The following is a 17,623-nucleotide window of genomic DNA, read 5'->3' on the forward strand; positions in this document are numbered from 1 at the left end:
CCCAGACGGCATGATGGTTTGTGGCTTAGCCTTACAAGTCACCGCAGCTGCAGCAGCATAGTCCAAACAGCGAGGACCCCGAAGTTCTTATCAATACAGACTCACCTGGTCTCTTGCCGGTCACTGAGGTCAAGGGGACAGTTAAGGGATAAGGGAAACAGTTCCGGGTAAGGCATGAGTTCCATCTGGAGCACGGCTTTCCTGGTGGATCACCAGATGAAGTGTCCGGTCCTCTCTGAAGGACGTGTGTATTCAAAGGCTTTTCGATGGAGCACGTGACAGCGCTGAGTCGTGGGGTGCAAACAGTAGCTCACATCTCTTCCCAGGGGCTCCGGGGTGCACTTGCTGTGTGGAAGGGTGGGGGAGGTGGCCATCACTAGCGACATTATTTCCTATATCCTTTTCTGCCTCAAGCCTGAAGAGTTTGATTTTTGCAAGTTAAAGTTTGCAACTACGCAATTAGAAGTGTGCCCCCAAGGTGCTAGTTGGGTTGATGTCTCCTGTGTTACTATGAATTTATTTAGACAGTCAAGGGTACTTGTTTACTAATGATAGCTCAGGGGTTTGTTGTAATCGTTTGCTTTAATTCTTTGGCTTTGCAACCTTAAATCCCTGTCTTTAATTAATATGATTTTTAAAAAGTTGAATGTATACATGTTGCTGTGTCTTTAGTAGCACGCTGGAAACTCACTTGATGCCATCAGATCAATTCTGACTCACAGCGACCCTATAGGACAGGTCAGAACGGCCCCTGTGGGTTTCTGAGCCCGTACTCTGTACCAGACTAGAAGGACTCCTCTTTCTTCCAAAGAGAGGGAGGTGATTTCGAACTGCTGACCTTGGGATTCGTACCCCAGTTTGTAACTCGTAGGCCACCAGAGTTCCTTTAACTTGATCACAAATCTACTTGGGAGGACTTCACCCTGTGCAATCTAGTCACTGAAAAACCTCATCATACTTTAATGAATACTCCAGTTCATGGTGGTTGTTTTCCTGTGATAAGCAAAGTAGAGTCTGTTAAAAACTCAAATGTATATACAATCAGCTGATTGTAATATCCCATTAACTCCTATTCTGCCTCTTCTTCTATTAATGTTGTTACTGACCCACGCGGCCCCTATGGTTTAAAATGCACTGTATGCAAACTGGCCATGAGTCATAGTTCAATAAATGCATGTTATTCGAGATCTTCGATCAATTCTGTGTATAAAGTTATCCTTGCAAGTGCATTCGAATTGTAGTAGTGGATATTATGTTAGGTCTTTCACTTTCCTTCTTACTTTTGACCAGAAGCAAAATAATTCAACTCTTGCAGACTGAGAAACATAAATCTTCTGCCCCCTCCCTGACTCAAAATGTTAACTGCCTGCAGTTGACTGCAACTCATGGTGACGTCCTGCACAACAGGATGAGGCTGGACCTTTGTGGGCCGTAGGATTCTCCTTAGCTGATTGTCAGGAGGCAGTTGCCAGGCCCTTCTTCCTCTCTGCCCTATTCTGGAGGCTCTGCTGAAACCTGCTGAGTAGCACAGCAGCGCACAAGCCACCACTACAGTGTGTGGTGACTGTGCACGAAGGCCATTTGTCGGCAATTGAACCCACGTCTCCCGCATGGAATCCGTGACTTCTCCCACTCCACTGCCTCTCAAAGGTGCAGGGGGCTCGTGTGGATTTCCCCAGACAGCCGGGCCCAGGCTTCCCTGGCCTCACTGGGGAGCCTGCAGCTCCCTTCTGTGCTTCTCTGTTATCCTCCTTTCCTCCCTCAGGACCTTCAAACATGAAGTTCTTTGCCCGACTCATCGCTGAGTCGCACCTGGAGACACACAGCGCTGACTAGGCTCTTTGACTCCAGCTTCACATTGAATGCTCCTAAAATTGCCCCACGCTCTAGCGCAGGGGTTCTTAACCTTCCTCCTGCCGCGGCCCTTTCATACAGGTCCTCATGGTGTGCTGACCCCAACCATAGAATTATTGTCATTGCTACTTCATCACTGTCATTTTGCTACTGCTAAGAATTGCCATGTAAATATCTGCTATGCAGGATATATTTTCATTGTTATAGATTGAACATAATTAGAGCATAGTGATGAATCACACAAAAATATGTAATTATATATTGTGAAATATTTATTTCTAATTACAAATAAATGAAATTTTGTCTTGAAGCATGGTGTCACATGGGTAACAGTCTTCATGCCGGGTCCTCCTTTGTGGGTATATCTGCATGTGGGAGGACCCACCTGGAGACAGACAGAGGATCCGTGTCTTGGTTCTTAAGACCATCGGAAATATGTATTTTCAGATGGTCTTAGGAGACCCCAAAGGGGTCACGACCCGCAGGTTGAGAACCGCTGCTATAGATGAACCCAAAGGACTAAAGTAATTCACTCCAACCAGTAGTAAGTACTGGCTCTGGGATCGGAAGCGAAGTGCTTTGAGCCTCAAGTCTTTGACCTTAGGGGTGACTTGAAAGGATGGGCCAGTTCTGCCCTTTTCTTTGTGCTCTGAAATGTGGAAGAAACTTGATCCTGTGCAGTCTGAGTGCAGGTCAACACGAATCCGGGAGCAGCGTGGAAAATCTGCATAATGAGGGGCACATTGGCTTTTCCAAGACCCTTGGTATACTTTTGAATCATCTACATTGCCTTGGATTATGCTAGTCTCTTAACTGTGGGACCTAAGAGGACCAAACCAAACCAAACTCACTGCCACGAGTCGGTGCGCACTCACAGTGACCCAAGAGGACAGCTTGAACTGCCCTTGTGGCTTTCCAAGACTGTAAGCATTTACAGGGGCGAAAAGCCCGTCTTTCTCCCTACTAAGAGAAAGATGCAGCCGCTTTGCGAAGGTGTCTGGGGTCTTCGTACCGCCTGCTCTTTGGGATTTGGGCATTCGCAAGGATTCTTCGAACTCACCCTGAGGAAATGGCAAGGATTTCTTACCTGCCCCTTAACTAGTCTTTCTATGAAAAAGGGAATTTGTCCTTCCATTTTAATGTTTTGGTCGACAACAAAGATGAGCGTGAGGGCCCTGGTTATTTCGAATTCAGCTGTACTGTGTTGGAAAGGGCCAGCCAACTGGCTGCTCATGCCAGGTTCTGGCATGCTGCCAAAGGATGGCCCCGCCTGGGCAGGGCACTGGCAAAGGGCTCAAGGTTTCTGACTTCGATGATGTGACAATGGAATCAGCCATGTACTGGTATGTGGTACCCCAGCAAGAAGAACGTTCTTAGTCTTTTAACGTGTTGGGGACTCTGCGGATGCAGATGCAGGATATACTATATGTGAATATGTACGTATGTGTGTGGTTTTTTGCATTGTTGCTAATGAGGAAAGCCTCTGGCATGACATGATGCTCCAGATATCCCGAGTCAGTGCAGAAACAATTGCTTCAGGGTCGACCTGGACTGTTTGACCTATGTTATGAGCACCGAGCGCCAAGGGCGTGCCGCCCTCCAGTCCCTCCCGACACACACGTGTGTGCTGTGTATGGGTTGGAGTTTCTCTCAGAGATGCAGCAAGACGACTTGGGGACACTGGGAATGACCCTGGTCTTGTAGTCAGCCACTTTGAGTTCAAAACCCAGTTCTATCACTTGGTACTTGTTTGAAAATCCCTTCAGCACGTGAAGCTCCTCATTTGTAATGTGAGAATGATGAATAATAATATCTAACTTAAATTCAAATGTGCTTGATACGAAATTAATTTTTAAAATGTGTCAGACCAGAAACACTCATTTAAGGTATTTTATCATATCTTCTTCAACTCCAAACCAAATCTCCATCCTGTAAGTCGGGAATCCAGCAGACTGTAACACAGTTCCTGAATCTTTATTCCTAGCCTCCTCCTTCCCTTGAGATTCTTGGTAAAAAAAAATCCCACAGGGAATTTTGATGTGAACCTTCATTCAAACCCATAGACAGCTCTTACAAACATACACAGATTATACCTGCCCAGGCCAGGATTCCCCCAACCCTGGCCCTTCCTTAAGGAGCGGGTGGTGTAGTGAGTACAGGTTGGACTATGAACCCCAGGTAGAAACCACAGCTGTGAAGAAAGAGGAAGCTTCCTCTCCCCACAGCGGCACCGTCTCTGAGGCCGTAGTGGCTATCCTCCCTGCCTTACAGGGTCCCCAGGAGCCTGAATGTACTCCATCCCAGTGCCTTGAAAGCAAAGCTTTACGGAAATGAAAGCCACTTTGTCTTTAGAAGGGGGAAGGTCAGTCTTTGTTTGTTACTGAGTTGCCATAATGATACCTTAGGAAACTCGGTGATCTAGCCCTCCGGGCTGTCTGTCCACATGGTTCTCAATTAAATTTCTCAGCTCTTGAGAGACTGTGTTTACATTCTTGTGATCTGTCTATGGAGTTCTCCCCTAGCTCCACAACAGGCTCCTCAACTGATGGGGACTTTGAGTGACCGGAAGTGAGGTGGCAGGAAACCCATTCTGACAACATCCCCTCTAAAGCTCGGTCTGCAGAGCGCCAAAGTGCCCGTGTTCCCCCAACGTCGTAGCCTGTGGGTTCCTGGTAGCCCCTCTACCCCACACTTAACCACATGACTGCTGGGAGCCGCAGTCCGTCTGCTCCTATAGGAAGGAGTGCAAATGGAGATCTGGCAGCGAAGCCTTGTAGAATAGCCCCTGGTGTCTGTCAGTGTCAGCCCTTCACAACAAAACAAAATGTGTGCATGCATTTTCATATGCATATGTAGTAGTTATTATTAATATGGTAGGAGCCCTGGTGGTGTAGTGGTTACACACTGGCTTTCAATCTGCAAGGTCCACAGTTTGAAACCAACAGCTGCTCCTCAGGAGAAAGACGGGCTTTCTACTCCTGTAAAGAGTTACAGTCTTGGAAAGCTACAGGGTTTCTAAATTTGTCCTATAGGGTTACTATGAGTTGGCATCAACTCAATGGCAGTGAGTTTTACAGAAATTTTATTAATAAGAACCTCCCCTTATATTTCCCAAATCAGTGAATTGACCTTAGCAATTCACAGTGTCCTCTCATGTAGTTTGCGATGTTCACCAAGAAAGGCTCACATTTATGGTCTTTAGAGAACGTGAAGGGAGGCTTTCTAAGACCTGAGATTGTAAACACACACAGTCAGGGGCAGAGAGTCCTATCACAATAAAAAGCTCGTAAAAGCCAAGGGAACAGAGAAAGGACATGGCGGAACAACAGAATAACGTACAATAAAAAGGCAGGAATAAGATGAACCACATGACAGCAGTCTGAGTGGGCTGTTGTGGTTAGGTGCTCATGAGACAGAGGTGACCTGCCCCTGAGAGTTCTCTAGCCTGGAATCTGGGTGGGAGCAGATGTAGAGATCTGTGTCCTGCGGAGCAGCTGGGTGGGCTCACTCTGGCAGCCCTGGGGTTAGTTACAGAGTGCTTAAACCATGACCTCACCATGGAGCCTGGTGACTAGGGTAAACACCTCAGATAAAATCAGCGACTCTCAGATCAATTAAAGATAATAACCTATTGGTAATGCTATCCTTGGCAGTTGTTTCCATCTCAAAGTACACATAAAGGATGAAAACAAAAGAACAAGCTGGTGAATGTTAATGAAAACAGAAGTGGACATAAAAATAGTAACATTTAATAAAGTATAGAATTAAATATTAAGAAAAAACATTATACAAGACGTAACAGATAAAATCCAACAAGATTTAGCAGTGATGAATACTAAACATCTTAGCACTGAATTAAATAAAATAGAAACTATGAAAAAGCAAATAAAATAATGCATTAAATTCAAATGAAAATATAATGAAATGAAAAATGAAATGAAATTAAAAATACAAATAAGTAGCATTAGCGTCTCAGAAAGCCGGGGCTGTGGGGTCACTCGGAGTTGGTTGACTCTCTAGCAGTGAGTTGGCAACGTGTTGGTTTTTTGGTGGTGCTGAATTCGATGATGAGCTGCCAACCTCAGGGCCGGTCATTCGCACCCGCCAGTCCCTTCACGGGGGACGCTGCTGGCATTTGGCTTCTGTCTTGTATTTGGAAGCCATCATGGAATGGTTCTGCTCTGCCTGTGGGTCTCTGTGAGTTGGAATGGACTTGATGGGAATGGTTTTGTGTATGTTTGTTTGTTTGTTTGGGCCGTTACTTAAAGGAATGAAATGTAATTCAGCTTGAAACTCAAGGAGCCAGCAGAAGAAAAACAAAGTAAACCATATGAAAATAAGAAGAATAAAGTAGGAGAGCATGACCAGAAACAATAAGAGAGAACTGGCAGTGAGGCAAGTATGCAGGGCTCACAGAGAAGCTGCTCGAGAGGCTGGAAAGCTCAGTTGATGGTGAATATGGTTCACATTGGGAGAAGAGAGTGTGCACGCTGCCTCTGTCCGCCGTGCAGCGTAGATTTGCTTGAGGTGAAGGAGCAGGACTGTAGGTGGTAGAGTGCTCCCTTCTGGGCTGAGGAGCCCTGGTGGTGTGGTTGTGACGGGTTGGGCTGTAAACTGAAAAGTCAGCAGTTCGAAACCACCAGCCACTCTGTGCAAGAAAGATGAGGCTTTCTCCTCTAAAGAGTTGGTCTAGGAAAATCCCTGGGGCAGTTCTACTCTGTCTGGTCCGGTTGTTATGAGTCGGAATGGCAGTGACCACGGCATTCTGGGTTGTGGTGGGTAATTTTTCGCATAGCAAAGCGTAACTATTAGGCTCTGATGTCAGACAGAGCTGGACTTGTATTCTGCCCTCACACTTACCATGGGACCCTGGCCAGGAGGAGAGTTAGCCTCATCTTGGTTACTTTACCTGTAAAGAAATGGCCATCCGGGACACAGCCCACAGGGTTAGTGGTAGTGAGAACTACATGAAATCCTGCCTCTAAAGCACTTAGCTAGGTGCCTGGCACTTGGCGAGAGCTTGCTAAATGACTGTGTACAAAAATTAGTGCAACATCTCTTCCAGCCCCTTCTGGATGCTAGCAAGATAATTAGGGACAGAACACAGGGCTCAGAGTAGCCCAGTCCTGCCTGCCTAGAAGAAAAGGTTGGGTCTTTTATCTGTGGTCTTGGCTCTTTGTGAGAGAGACACTCGTGTTGGGTAGTTGAATCCGTCTCTGTCCATCAGAAGGTAAAATGTCTGTGACACGGCGCTCCCAACGCAGCCAGCAGTGGTTCATGCGCTGGCGAGAAGAGGCAAGCCACGAAGGAAGGAATGGCTGGATCCTGCGCTTGGTTGGCTTCCCTGGGTTGGAAAGGCAGAAGCTTGGAGCCCTTTCTAATGCATCAGCCGACCAGGAAGCTTTTACCCCCTTCAATGCCCACCCAGCTCAACCCTCAATTTCAACATGAGGCCCCTCCGCCCTGGAGCTGGACTCCTGACGTGTTGAAAAAGTGATGCAGTAAACAGGGAAGACGTCAGCTAGCAAGCGCAGAAAAGAATGTATATTCTTATCTCTTTTAGCTATATTTAGGTCTCTTGAGAATTTGTGGTTTGAGGTAAAGTTAGAATGTGTTTGGAAGTGGTTAAAAATCTTGGGGTTTCTTCATGTCTATAGATACTGCACATCAAACCCCTTTAATCAAAATATTTGTTCAGTGGGGGGAAAGCAACAATGGTGAAAGTCATTGAACAATAGTCCAAACAAAAATTACTCCCTCCGTTCCCAAACCCTTGTTAATTGTCGAGTGTGCCACCAAACGGATGGAGTGAGGGCTGGGGGCAAAGACACGGCAGTAGACGTACACTCTGGTTCCTGGAATTTTATGGCTGCAAAAGAAAGGAGTCATCCAAATCAGCATACATCTTGGAATCAAGGAAGCGTAGCCTTTCCCTCGCTTGGTGTTATGAGAGTCTATTTCGCGACTTTGGAATCAGGTGAAGGTTTACGCAGCAGAGCATCAGTGTTCTAGTCAATGGCTGATACACATTTTCTTTCAACTCATCCATTGCAAGCTCCTCCATGCAGCGTCACGCTGGGTTTCTGTTTCCATCTTTCTTTTCTAATCCTTTGTCCTTGGGTAGATGCTGCCCTTTGGATCTCAAATGCTTGATGATTGTAACAGGGGTGAGTTCAAGTCCCCCCCACATGGGCTTGTGAACACTGGAGGTAAACAGAAGTCTTCTCAGGCCCCATAGCTTTATTTCACTCTGCTGTAAAGACAGAAACAACGCTGGGCTGCAGGGGCAGATCAGCTACAAGGTGCGCCTGGAGCATCTTGCAGGCCGGGACGGAGGCACACAGGCACACGCCCTGAGAGAGGTGCGAGAGGGACCAGGAGCTCTCCGCGTCAGAGCTGGAATCATGCGAGCGACAAAATAAATCGTATAGGAATTCGATCTAAAGTATAAAACCAGTACCCAGGAGCCACGCTGATATACATAAATGAGTAAATTAATCAGTGTGGGAAAAGAAAAAATCTATGAAGAACAATTTTGAATGAATGATACACTCTGGCCGCGAGGGCTTCCTTCAAGAGTGGACAGTGTGGAAGCTTACGGAGTAAAAGGCTGGCAGCCACCACGTTGGCAGGAAACCCAGGTGAGTGAGCCTTAATACGGAGCCAGCTGCTGGAGGTGCGGCTGGTTGAGTTCTATGAGCAGGGTGGATCTGACTTCTGTGGTCTCCACCCCCGTCTTCAGACAGATCCCAACTAAGAGACGGTCTGAAAGATAACGGACCCGTGTCCCTCAAACCTCTGAAGGCCAGACAAACCCAGGCGAGACTGAGACACTGCTGTCGTCTATGTAGGTGCTGGGCGGGGCCCACGAACAGAAAAGAAAGGTCAAAAGGTAGGAAGTGCAGCTACACCGTAGGCCTGGATTAAACATAAAGTCTAATATTGATTGACTCATTGTAACCCTCCCACGCAAATGTAAGATGTTCAAGATAAGCGAGACTGGGTGTGAGATGGAAGAGAACTCTCTGTGTGCTATGTTCTCAATGTTTCTAAGAACCTGAAGCTATTCTAAAGAAAACGAAGTCTGTTAAAATGTTTTAAACACCCAACCAGAAAAATACACTCATGGACAGGAGGCCAAGAAAGGGGCTTTAAAGAAAAGTCATAGGGCATTTTGTCAAGCCCCTCAGCATTTGCACGCAGAGCAAGCAGTGTGTAACTGTTTAGGAGAAAAACGCGACTGGCAGCGTGACCCAGAAGGTGACACTTCTAAGTCCGTTCCCGCGGCGTCAATGTTACTTACCGTCTGTGGAGGCGTCTGTTTTCCCAAAGTTCTCTGCCATTTGGAACTCAAAGACGGCAATGCTTTGCCGTTGTTTTCATTACACAGCGAATGCCATGCCTTGGACGGTCACCTTGACTCAACGAGCTAATCGAACCGTACAGTTCCATCAGAAAGCCAGCCGTCAGCTGTCAACATGGTGAAACAGGGATACGTGTTTTCACGGAAACGCAATTGGGTGGTGAGATTTCAGAGTTTGACCGGGGTCCCAAGTTCTGATGCTTAGGGCCCATTTCCTTACTCTGTTCCCACATGGAAAACTTCACGGCAGAATTACCGGAACTTGGAACAGTGGACTTCTCTACAGTTACTTTGTACAAAACCAAAATTCCCTTAAAAAGCATTTTTTAAAAAAGAGAAAGGGAGAATTCTTCCAGGGTGACTGAATGAAACAAACTCAGAGTTTTTGTGCACTCTGCAGTGCACCACTTACCCAATACACCACTTCCTCCATCCCCTCAAACCCAGTAGGTTGGGCCCCTGTGGGCTAGGATGATCAAAGGGAAGAGGAAGGTGCTGAAGACAGAGACAAACAGGCTAGCAATGGTGCCCTCAGGCTGCTTCTCACTGTGCCCAGGCCGGCTGTCCTCCAGCCTTCCCACCTGCCCAGGGCACAGGGGGGCACTTGGGGCAATCTCCCTGGTGCCCTTGGCAGACCCGGGGCTCACATACTGCCAGGAATCTACCCCCCACCCCCGAAGGAATATGGCCCTTTCAGGGGAATCCCAAAGGCTGGCCGACTTTGAGGTCGGCAGGAAGAAAGTATCTGCTGGTTCTTTAGCCTTGAGAGGCTGTAAATGCCGTGGCTTTGTTTTGGGAATCAAGAATGAGGATGCCCGTGTGGTCCCCGGTAGAGAGAGTAGATGTGAACTGAGACTGCGCCAGGAAATTCAGGGGGAGTGGCGCTGTTCTGCAGGAGGCAGAAGTGTGGGCATGGGTGGCTCACTTGATTGGCGGTGCCCCCCAGAGAGGAGCCACCAGGTGCTGGTGCTGGGGACCTCTGGAGAGTAGCACCAGCCCAGCCATCGCGCCCCCTCCGAAGTCCCCAACTCCAGGGATTGCCCTGGCGGCAGGGAGCTTGCTCAAGCCGAGCTCTGCCAGGAGCGACCCAGGTGTACTCCTCAGGTGCAAACCCCATCGGAGGATGGGTGATCCTGGGGGCTGAGCAGGCCCCATCTCCCCCTTCAGGACCTCCTTTCTGTGTCCAGGTGGGCCCAGAAGTGCAGCCGGTACCCCCCCCCTCTTCCCGGGCTTATCTCCAGTTTGTCTGTCCAGGAAGAACACCTGAAAGCACCTGGGGCCCCCTGCAGGACAACAGCCATCTCTTCAGACACAGGGCCACCCACAGTATGAACTCATCAGAGAGGCGATCTTATCACATGCTTCTGACCGGTTAGAGGCAAATAGAAGACGGGGTAATGAGGAAGTGCAATGTCACACGCAACCTTGACAGGAAACGGGGGCTAGAAGATAGCAAGGGAACTTGAGAACGTGCTTGTTTTTCGGTGGATTGAAACCAACACAGGTTAGTGCTTGACCCTCCCCTCCCACCTCCCCCCAAACCTTTTCACGGCTGTTCTAAGATCCCTAATGTCCTCTTTCCTTAACTTTCTCTGACTCCCGGCTCTGGCTGTGCGAGCCGGTGCGTAGCTGGTAACCGCACGTTGCTGGAGGAACAGGCATTGAGCCATGATTGTGAAAGTGAAATTCTCAGAGCCTCTTGTTTCCCTGTTCAGAACTTCTAAGTCTTTAAAAACAACAAAACTTCAAACACTCCTTAACTTATTTCATGAATGCACCGAAGCCTCTTCCTGTTTTTGCTGATTCGCATCAATCTGGAAAAGGACAAAATCACTTGTGTGTGCAGACGCGTGTGCTGGGGTTCAAAGGGCCTTAGAAAACACAGGGGATACTGTGTGTGCGGAAACGTTTGCTGCAACGCTGAATGCAGAGGGTCATTGTTTATAAGCACTGCTCCTCTGGTCGCATGAGCCTTGTGTTTCAAGTGAAAGTCATTTGTCGTGTCTTTGTAAGGTTTCAGCTCTCCTTCTCCCTCTTCCTTTCTACTCTGCAGGCGCCCCTTTCTTCTCTTCTGAACATCAGATGGGAGTGGGGGTGGGCAGCTCGCCTGTAAGATGAGGAAGTGCCCTGCCCACCCCGAAGCCAGGGTTCTGAGGGCCAGGACAGAGGAAGCCAGGAGGTCTGGCCCCAGAGCTTTCTGTCCTCAGCCAGGCGCTTCCTACTGAAAGGAAGACTGAACCGGCCAGAGAAGAGCCGCAGAGATGCTCACAGGCTGGGCATGTTGATCCCAGAGGCAGCTGTAGGGTCCAAGGCTATTCATTCATCCGGCGGCCGGTGAAGGGACCATTTTAATAAAGAGCGTCCAGCCAGTAAAAGAAACAATGTCCTAGGCCGGCTGTTGTCAGACCTGTCTGGAAGGGGAAGTTAGCTCAAATCTAAGTAGAGAGAAGGCATTCGCGACCCTCCTGGACTGCCGGTGAGTACCAGAAAGGGGCACCTCGCGAGGCTGCTGAGTTCTTTGTGGGTGTTTTCGGAAGCGTCCTCATTTCTTGGCGCTAACATCTGCATGCATTCTGAGCTGCAGGGCGAGAAGCGAAGAGGGGAGCGCGTAGGACCTGGGGCCTCTTGTTTCGTCTCCCCATTCCAATCCAGAGAGCTCAGAAATGTGTGGGCACTGCAGAAGGAGAGAACTGCGGGGTGGGGGGGTTGGGGGGATGATAAGCCTCGCTTGTCGGCCTGCCTGGCTGCGCGATGCAGAAGGACCCGGGCAGTGATGAAAGAGAAAAGCCTTTGTTGGTTATGGCCTGAGATGGCCACTTTTCCCCTGTTTTTCTTTCTTGCTTTGGCTTCTTCCTACCATGTTGTGCAAGAAAGCGGAGAGGAAGTCGGCAGTCAGGGAGGAGTCAGAGGTGGAATGCTCAGCCCAAGGGGCTTCCAAAGCGCTGTCCTCACTCCGACAGTGCTGCCTGTGTCCGTGGGGGTGCGGGGGTGAGGGGGACTGGACTTTGTTGCTCTCTGGAGCCCTTGGTGCACATGCCGGAGGCAGAGGACCAACAGGCCTGCGCTGAGCCCCAGCTCTGCACGGCTGGGCAACCCCTAGGAGGCGCTCTTCTCTCGGCCTTGTTCTACTCTAATTGGTCAGAGAGCTCTGCTGTTCCGGGATTGCAAAATAGAAATGGTGCTGCTCTTAGCTCAAAAGGGCTCTTTATTTTGTTAAAATACTCTCCAAAGGGCCCTGATCTTCTCGCCACTCAGTCTTTCCCACCCCAGTCCAGGAACCCCGGTGGTTTAGTGGTTACGCCTGGGGCCGCTAAATGCAAGGTCAGCTGTTTGAGACCACCGGTGGCTCTGGGGAGTTCCTTAGAGCCTCGAGAACCCACACGGGCAGTTCTGTGGTGGCCTGGAGGGAGGGTCGCGGTGCGTTGGCATCAGCTGGATGGCGGTGGGGGTTTCCTCTGGCTTTCTACCTCCGCAACTTCGCTTTGGGCCAGGGATGCAGGGAGACACACACATGTCGGTGAGTCTCAGCACTCCGGCCCCCAAACCGAGGAGTGGCTCGGATCAGAGGAGGGCACAGACAGCAGCTGGTGGTGGCTTTCACTGGCCGGCGAAGAGCACCTGGGGTCGTCCCCTTGCATGTGATTTTTAGAAAAGAATGCCTGCCGAAGTTGGACGCTGCGTTCAGTCTGAGAGAGAGCAGGAACAGAATGTGGCCTTCAGTCTGGAGGGAAGTGGTGGACTGTTGGGCTGGGGTGATGTGGGCACATTACTGCATTCCCTAGCTAAGCAGGGCAGTGTCACCGGCCTTGTAAGCCCTTCTTGTCCCCCGGGCCCTGATGAAATAGCTCCCAGCTACTCAGATATCGTCAGCATCCAAGATGATTGCATGGCCTGGTTTTCAGAAGGGTCATGAGATGGTACATACAAAAACATTCAGAAAAGTAGGGGGGAAACTAGCCTTTGCCAAGTGCAGTTTTTCTAACTGAATTCATCCTTGGTCATCTCTTGAGATGAGACTCAAGTCTGGAGGTCCAGTTCTTTAAACCCAGTGGTAATGTTCTTACATGTGCATAAGATATTTAATATTGTTACCACACTAAGAAGCAATGAGAACTGGAGTTTGTTTGTTTGAAAGTACGGCTATGCAGGTTCTAACGTCCAGATCAGCCGCGTGGAGCCACTTACCTCCTGTGATCCACATCCTTGGGGAGAGCCTGTGTTTCACAGTACCACTCGATCTTGACTTGGAAGTGCTACACGGTACTGCAGTCATTTTCAAGTCTATACGCATTTGGGGAGAACTGATGGGTGCAGAAGAGAATAAGAAATAATTTGGGGGTAATGCGTTTTACTCATTTCCTGATTTATAGCTGCTTGGAGGGTGCATACACTTCAGGAAGCATTTTTCTTGCTTCTGTTGACTAAAACCAGATCTGTTCTCTGCCCAGGAGCTCGGAAGGATGTCTAGCTCTAGCATTCTCCCTCCAAACGTACAGCCCAAAAGATACCTCAGGTTGCAGAGCCAGGAATACCTCCAGCAAAGTGTTGTCACTTCACCTCTGGATACTAAGAGCCCCAAGGGGGTGTGGGCCTTTGTCCCATGAAATCCAGCCAGAGCAGTGGGGTTAGTTAGGAGGGGCGATCAGGGCAGGTGTCTAGAGGACAGGGCTTTTCTGGTAGGACATGGTAGGGACAGCCTGGCAGGGTCATTCTCTGGAGCTTCTGCTCTTCTAAAGAAAATAACATTCCCCCAGGACAGATAGACCCCTCAGGACCAATAAAGAGAGTAGTGACACCAGGAGGGGAACGGGAAGGTGGGGGAGAAAAGGGGAGCCTATCACAAAGAGCTACATATAACCCCCTCCCAGGGGGATGGACAACAGAAAAGTGGATGAAGGGAGACGGATCAGTGTGAGACATGAAGAAAAATGATAAATTATCAAGGGTTCATGAGGGAGGGAGAACAATGAGCTGAGACCAAGGGTTCAAGTAGAAAGAAAATGTCTTGAAAATGATGATTGCAACAAATGTACAAGTGTTCTTGACACAATAGATGTATGTATGAAATGTGGTCAGAGCTGTACAAGCCCCCAATAAAATGATTTTAAAAATAGCATTCCCGCTAATGCATACTCTGGGGCATTCCATTGGAGAAAATATGTCTATGCTGACTGAGTGGTCACCTTGCCAGTTTCAGTTTCCTTATCCGCTTAAGAGTGGGTGCTGGAAAAAAAAGAGTGGGTGCTGGGTTTGTTTGTATGTTTTGGTTTTATTTTTAATAAAAACTTCTAAATGTCCCCACACACATGCAAAAAAAAAAAAAAGCATCAGAAAATGACAGGTTACATTGTTTTTTAACTCACTCCCTCACCCAGGAAACAGAAAGTTCTTTGTGGGAAAGGACAAACTAGGAAGAGATGGATCCTTGCAGTGAAGCCCTGTCCTGGGGCAGCTCACTGAACCCCAGAGGGGCCTGTGGTGGCACAGTGGGGTCAAGGGGGGCTGCCAACCATAGTGGTCCAAGCCCCCAGCTGCTCCACAGGGAAAGATGAGACTGGCCGCCTTCCTAAAGATCTGTCCTCTCAGAAGTCCTATGGGGCAGTTCCACTCTGTCGACAGGGTTAATCTAAGTCCGAATAGAACCGATGGCAGGACATTTGGTTTGGTTTTTATGTCTGTGCTTGGAATAGGTGGGGCACATTGTAAAGTGCCAAACTCCCAACTGCAAGGTTGGCAATTTGAGCCCACCCAGAGATGCCTAAGAAGAGAGGCCTGGCAGTCTGTTAACGAAGGTTTGCAGCCTTGAAGATTCAAACAGAGCGATTCTACTCTTCAGCACGGGAGGGGGTGAAGGGCGGGGGGAAGGCAGGGACTACTTGGCTCAGATTCAATTGCATGGCAACCGGTTTGGTTCTGGTTTATTCCTAAGCTAAATCCCCAAGGAGGTGTTCATGTCCCAGTAGCATTATACTTGCTCAGTACTAACTAGAAGTTACTGTTTGCGACTGTCTAATTAGCTAGCCACTTAGCAGAGTGTGTATTTTGATATTTTCTGGTAGAAATTAGGCTTACTTTCTACTTGTACTTGTGCCTGGACTTTAATAATATGTTATATTTTAAGAACAGACATTATATTGGTTTGTAATAGTAGTGTGGCTTATGAACAGAATTTTAGGATATTCACACACACAGATTTTAAAAGAGTAGAACTATTTTTTTATCATTTTATTGGGGGCTCATACAATTCTTATCACAATCCATACATACTTCCATTGTGTCAAGAACATATGTACAGTTGTTGCCATCATCATTCTCAAACCATTTGCTTTCTACTTGAGCCCTTGGTTTCATTTCCTCATTTTCCCCCTCACTCCCCACTCCTCCATACCTCATGAACCCTTCATCATTCATAAATTATTATTTTGTCATATGTTACACTGCCCAATGTCTCCCCCCGCCTTCTTCTCTGCTGTCCCTCCCCAAGGGAGGAGGTTATACGTAGATTCTTGTAATCAGTTCCCCCTTTCTACCCCACATTCTCTCCACCCTCCAGGCATCACCACTCTCACCACTGGTCCTGAAGGAGTCATCTATCCTGGATTCCCTGTGTTTCCAGTTGTTATCTGTACCTATGTACATCCTCTGGTCTAGCCAGGTTTGTAAGGTAGAATTGGGATCCTGATAGTGTGGGGGAGGGAGCATTTAAGAACTGGAGGAAAGGTATATGTTTCATCGTTGCTACCCTGCACCCTGCCTGGCTCATCTTAGAGGAGAACTCTTTAAGGCGTATGTCTCCTTAGTTCATTCATCAGACGGTTCTCGATCCCTTCAAACACTTGGTTGTGTTGCTGATTTCGGAGTGGCTCCGTGGGGAGAGGTTGCTGGGAAGAGGCTGACTGTTATTTCAGCAAATCACTGATTTATGGAATGGTGACTTAGGGACCAAATGGTGGCCAAAGCATCCCCCTTGATTCCTAGGCCAGCAATGGAAAGATCAGAGCTTCCTCACAGGATTTAGAGACTGACAGAGTGAGCATGACCCCTGGAAACTGGGTGTGGGCTCAGTAGACTGCGCTGCCCACTACCTCAACTGTCTGCTATGCAGTGACCACTGGAAACTGGGTGTGGGCTCAGTAGACTGAGCTGCCCACTACCTCAACTGCCTGCTATGTAGTACCTCTTGGAAACTGGGTGTGGGCTCAGTAGACTGAGCTGCCCACTACCTCAACAGCCTGCTATGCAGTGACCACTGGAAACTGGGTGCGGGCTCAGTAGACTGAGCTGCCTACTACCTCAACGGCCTGCTATGCAGTGACCACTGGAAACTGGGTGTGGGTTCAGTAGACTGAGCTGCCCACTACCTCAACGGCCTGCTATGCAGTGACCACTGGAAACTGGGTGTGGGTTCAGTAGACTGAGCTGCCCACTACCTCAACGGCCTGCTATGCAGTGACCACTGGAAACTGGGTGCGGGCTCAGTAGACTGAGCTGCCCACTACCTCAACGGCCTGCTATGTAGTTCCCCTTGGAAACTGGGTGTGGGCTCAGTAGACTGAGCTGCCCACTACCTCAACGGTCTGCTATGCAGTGACCACTGGAAACTGGGTGTGGGCTCAGTAGACTGAGCTGCCCACTATCTCAACTGTCTGCTATGCAGAAAGCTGCAGAGGGAACTGTGGAAGGGAGAACCTGGTATTGCAACTCCGCCTTCTCCCTGCAGTGGGACTTCTTAAGAAATTTCCACTTCTAAAAGACATTGAGCTAAATCAGTGTTTCCCAGAGTTGGAAACACTGCCCTGGGTGGTGGGGGGTGGAGGGGCACTGGAAGAATTCAGGGGGCCTGCAAAACTAGATACCTATGCTTTATCCTAATGTATGGGCTATCGTATAAGAACTTTTCATTGCCAAGGGCCACTGAGTAATTTATTTTTTTCTGAAAAGGGGCTGGTAGGTCCAATAGGTTTGGAGACCAGTGATCTAAATGAGCATTCTTGAAGAACTGCCACCAGGGCTTTGCCCAAAACCTGTTCACAGCCAATAACAGGCATCCTTGCTTCTCTTCTCCTCCCCTCAGCTCCTAACTGCCTGCTGAGGAGCTCCGTCCAGAACCACCCGCACACCTAGCACCCTTCCTCTCCAAGGCCTCCCCCTCCCCTTTTCCTCCAGAACATTCCACAGCCCTCCCTCCAAAATGGGGACAGACACTTCATCGCTGAAAAATCAGGAACCAGAATAAAGGCGTCTGAGAGGTTTTACACAGGAACCGGCTCTGGGAGCATAGCATCGCTGTTAGGTGGAACCTGACACACCAGGCACGGTGCAGAACTGTGGCAGCACTCCTTGAAGGTCTCCGATGGAGGTGGTGGTAGGAGAAAGGGGAGTGAAACGGTAAAGGGAACTCTTTTG

The 17,623-nt window shown here is 48.7% G+C and overlaps 1 protein-coding gene across 3 annotated transcripts in view; it reads left to right on the plus strand.

Annotated features, from left to right (window-relative positions):
- Nucleotides 1-17,623, plus strand: part of WIPF1 (WAS/WASL interacting protein family member 1) — a 131,222-nt gene that overhangs the window by 41,368 nt on the left and 72,231 nt on the right. Inside the window, exons 1-2 of one of the 3 annotated variants that reach the window (XM_075529001.1) lie at nt 10,602-10,721; nt 11,271-11,693. The exons of 1 other annotated variant lie outside the window; for it this stretch is intronic. The gene's annotated coding sequence lies outside the window, so the exon portion shown is untranslated. Of the gene's footprint in view, nt 1-10,574; nt 10,722-11,270; nt 11,694-17,623 lie in introns of those variants that run through there. One more of the 3 variants, XM_075529002.1, reaches the window with a different exon arrangement.

Source organism: Tenrec ecaudatus, chromosome 13, assembly GCF_050624435.1.
Source record: "Tenrec ecaudatus isolate mTenEca1 chromosome 13, mTenEca1.hap1, whole genome shotgun sequence".
Lineage (NCBI taxonomy): Eukaryota > Metazoa > Chordata > Mammalia > Afrosoricida > Tenrecidae > Tenrec > Tenrec ecaudatus.